The sequence below is a fragment of the Schistocerca piceifrons genome, chromosome 7 (genome assembly GCF_021461385.2).
Source record: "Schistocerca piceifrons isolate TAMUIC-IGC-003096 chromosome 7, iqSchPice1.1, whole genome shotgun sequence".
In the NCBI taxonomy this organism is placed as follows: domain Eukaryota; kingdom Metazoa; phylum Arthropoda; class Insecta; order Orthoptera; family Acrididae; genus Schistocerca; species Schistocerca piceifrons.
In genome coordinates, this window is record NC_060144.1 from 382,971,397 (window position 1) to 382,976,011 (window position 4,615).

The window sequence follows — 4,615 nt, forward strand, 5'->3', positions numbered from 1 at the left end:
AGAGTAGGCTCTGCTACAGGCGGTTAGTCTATTTTCCCTAGCTGGCAAAGACTTTCGTGATCCTTTAGTAGTGTATTCACGCTTCTCTTGTTTCTTCCAACACAAACTTTACTTATATACGCCACACACTGACAGAGGAGGACGTTTATCCTTCACAGATTGGAATGCTTGACCTATTTTCTTTGATGGTAAAAGACCGGTTCAATCTCATGTTTCCGTGAAATTTTATCGATCTGATATTTTACCTTTTTAATAAAAGGGAGAGAAGCTCGATTCATCCATCTTTGAGTGCCTTGTCCTTCCCTTACATGGTCATAGATTTCTGTTCATGTCATCCGGTCGTGAAAGCCTCGAATCTATCATCAGTGTAGTACTTGGTTGGTAAGATCTTGGTTTTCTAAAACGTGCTTCCTATGTTTTAAATGTGTTCGTATTATTTCTATTTTACATTTTGGTATTCGTTTCCTAAAATTAACTACGACGAATATCAAGTTTCCTTAAAAAACATCCATTAAATTCATCTTTACTAATTTTAACACCTCTTTTGAATATCTCACCCTTTAATTTATTGTTTTCTTTTCGTCTTTGTGTACATACCCTTTGGCTAAAGGGCTTGTTGACCGTGTCGCTGATAGAACACCCCTCCGGTCCACCCAAATGGGATGATGGGTATGAAATAACTATAAGAAATAAAAACAGTAGACACTGAAAAAATTCGGCGTTGTGCCTCCTGGATCTTAAAATATGAAAGTGCTATAGATCATCAATGAACTTAAACACGAATCTTTGAAAGAAGCTGTTCTTGCTAAAACCTGCTGAATATCTTTGGAGAACCACTGTGCATGGTATATTGTGCAACAGCTCCGTTAATTTCATATTGTTGATCCCATGGGATCATCAAAACAAAAAAAGGAAAAAGCATTTTGCAGAGAACAAGAATACACTTATCACACTCCTACCGATACCTTTGTTTCTGACGAACACTCGGCCTCCAGAATAATGTACTGTGCTTTTCTGTAAGGGACCTAAAATGAAAACGAGACAGATGGAAAAAGTAAGTAAATGTTTACTACTTCAAAAGCAGTTACCATAACTACTAACACATTTATTCTACTGCCACACAAGACGGTCAGTGCATTCATGGAAAAATGTCTGCAGTTGCCTGCAGAATTATGACTGAACCCAGGCGTACACCTCTTTGAACGAAACAATTTGACTGCCACGAATATCTTTCTTCAGGGCTGCAAAAACATGAAAATCTAATTGGAAGCTGTCCGAAATGAAATACACCACATATATATAGGGTGTTTCAAAAATGACCGGTATATTTGAAACGGCAATAAAAACTAAACGAGCAGAGATAGAAATACACCGTTTGTTGCAATATGCTTGGGACAACAGTACATTTTCAGGCAGACAAACTTTCGAAATTACAGTAGTTACAATTTTCAACAACAGATGGCGCTGCAAGTGATGTGAAAGATATAGAAGACAACGCAGTCTGTGGGTGCGCCATTCTGTACGTCGTCTTTCTGCTGTAAGCGTGTGCTGTTCACAACGTGCAAGTGTGCTGTAGACAACATGGTTTATTCCCTAGAACAGAGGATTTTTCTGGTGTTGGAATTCCACCGCCTAGAACACAGTGTTGTTGCAACATGACGAAGTTTTCAACGGAGGTTTAATGTAACCAAAGGACCGAAAAGCGATACAATAAAGGATCTGTTTGAAAAATTTTAACGGACTGGGAACGTGACGGATGAACGTGCTGGAAAGGTAGGGCGACTGCATACGGCAACCACAGAGGGCAACGCGCAGCTAGTGCAGCAGGTGATCCAACAGCGGCCTCGGGTTTCCGTTCGCTGTGTTGCAGCTGCGGTCCAAATGACGCCAACGTCCACGTATCGTCTCATGCGCCAGAGTTTACACCTCTATCCATACAAAATTCAAACGTGGTAACCCCTCAACGCCGCTACCATTGCTGCACGAGAGACATTCGCTAACGATATAGTGCACAGAATTGATGACGGCGATATGCATGTGGGAACCATTTGGTTTACTGACGAAGCTTATTTTTACCTGGACGGCTTCGTCAATAAACAGAACTGGCGCATATGGGGAACCGAAAAGCCCCATGTTGCAGTCCCATCGTCCCTGCATCCTCAAAAAGTACTGGTCTGGGCCGCCATTTCTTCCAAAGGAATCATTGGCCCATTTTTCAGATCCGAAACGATTACTGCATCACGCTATCTGGACATTCTTCGTGAATTTGTGGCGGTACAAACTGCCTTAGACGACACTGCGAACACCTCGTGGTTTATGCAAGATGGTGCCCGGCCACATCGCACGGCCGACGTCTTTAATTTCGTGAATGAATATTTCGATGATCGTGTGATTGCTTTGGGCTATCTGAAACATACAGGAGGTGGCGTGGATTGGCCTCCCTTACATGGGGCCTTAATTAAATAAAATGCAAATATTTTTAGTAGTGTCTGTCCGATTACGCAAGTCTCGTAAACGGTTGGCCCTGACTAGTATTATTACGCAAACTGACTGCATAGAACAACAACAAAGAATGAAATGAAAATTTTCGTTAACACAATTAATTAATTAAGTCCCCAGCAACTATAAAACCTACGAAACCAAAGCACAAGTGTAATTGTTCTGTGTGTGGAAGTATGACTCAACGTACACATCTGGCACGGTTCTTCTTCAATAAGAAAAGAAATTTTAAATATCATTTATAGTGACGTGATAAAAAAATAGAAATACTATAATTGCGTAAGGAAAGCAGAATTACGCTCTACACTCTACACAAGCCAGATGCTTTGTTGACTGAACCTGTAATGACACATTATTCAGGACATTGAAATAATGAAGAAAAAAAGAAAAGTAGTTTGTTACCTTAATTTATATTGATGAAAAGCACTCTAAACATTACAATCTCTCCACACCGACTCGCTACTACCACATCTCAACCAGAACTCTCCAATATCACATCTCAGCAAGCACTGCCTACTAGCACATCTCAACAAACACTCTACTACGAACTCTCGCCAAGAGCTGACTACTACGAGACCTCGACAGGCACGCTACTACGAGCTCTCCCCAAGCACTGTGGAGGCGGCTGAATAATACTCTTTGGCCCAATCTCTGGCGCAGTGGCTCAGTGTAGCCACCTTTCACCCTATTCGCCAGACATGAACCCCTGTGACTTCTTTCTGTGGGGACACTTGAAAGACCAGGTGTACCGCCAGAATCCAGAAACAATTGAACAGCTGAAGCAGTACATCTCATCTGCATGTGAAGCCATTCCGCCAGACACGTTGTCAAAGGTTTCGGGTAATTTCATTCAGAGACTACGCCATATTATTGCTACGCATGGTGGATATGTGGAAAATATCGTACTATAGAGTTTCCCAGACCGCAGCGCCATCTGTTGTTGAAAATTGTAACTACTGTAATTTCGAAAGTTTGTCTGCCTGAAAATGTACTGTTGTCCCAAGCATATTGCAACAAACGGTGTATTTCTATCGCTGCTCGTTTAGTTTTTATTGCCGTTTCAAATATACCGGTTATTTTTGAAACACCCTGTAATTAAGGCGAAGACGTCCAATGATCTCTTGAGCGCGGCTGCACACAACGCTCTAACTCTTACGGGATTCGGCGAAATGCTGCCAGTGATGAGGATAATGGGCAAGGAGCCCTATACCAGTAGTGTGTGGATATGTTGACAATTTGGGTAAGATGGGAGGTGTGCTAGGGTAGTCAGTGCAGTTGCCTGTGACTGCTGTGTCCTGATGCCGAGTCTGCCACAAATTTTGAACTTTTCCATTGATTCAAATCACTGCCCACTGGCACCTGGATATATTTTGTTACGCACGAAGAGAAACTCAGATTTTCAGCTAGAGCTTAGGCGCAACTACTTGCATCTGGAATAAAATCACACAAAAGGTGGTGAAAGGACGTGTGGATGAAGATTACCAACAGAATCCTAAACTCATCTTCCGGAAGCAAAATATGTGTAGGAAAGCCGTGGAAGTACTATGCATCTTACGAACTTCTTCGTGGATAAATCGAAGAATCTTACTTTCTATAGTGCAGATGTGTTCATGTTTTGTTACTGGTGATGCTAAAAATGTGAATCTTCTTCTAGTTTTATTATTCTTTTAAATTCGTCTTAGTGGCATTAAATTTTTGAAGACAGATTCATTCTCCTTTCTGTAAGCGTTTCTGGGAGTTCACCTTTCCTAACTTTGTAGTAAACGAAGAACAGCCTAGTAGTGATATGGGTCCATTCTAAATAATCTGCGCCATTCAGAAATGCAGTTCTGCTTTAGGCACCGGGTGACGATCCACGGATGAAATATTCAGATAAAAATGAAACTGTAACAACAACGGAAATGAATAGATAAACATTGTAAATTGAGTGTCTCTAAACAGTTCAGACGCGTATAAAACACACGCATGACGTGTGAAATTGCAGTAGCTAACTAGATATCCATGTAAATACACACACACACACACACACACACACACACACACACACGCACGTACGCACGCACGCACGCACGCACACGCTCTCCCACACGCACATGCGCATGCGCACAAGCGCCCA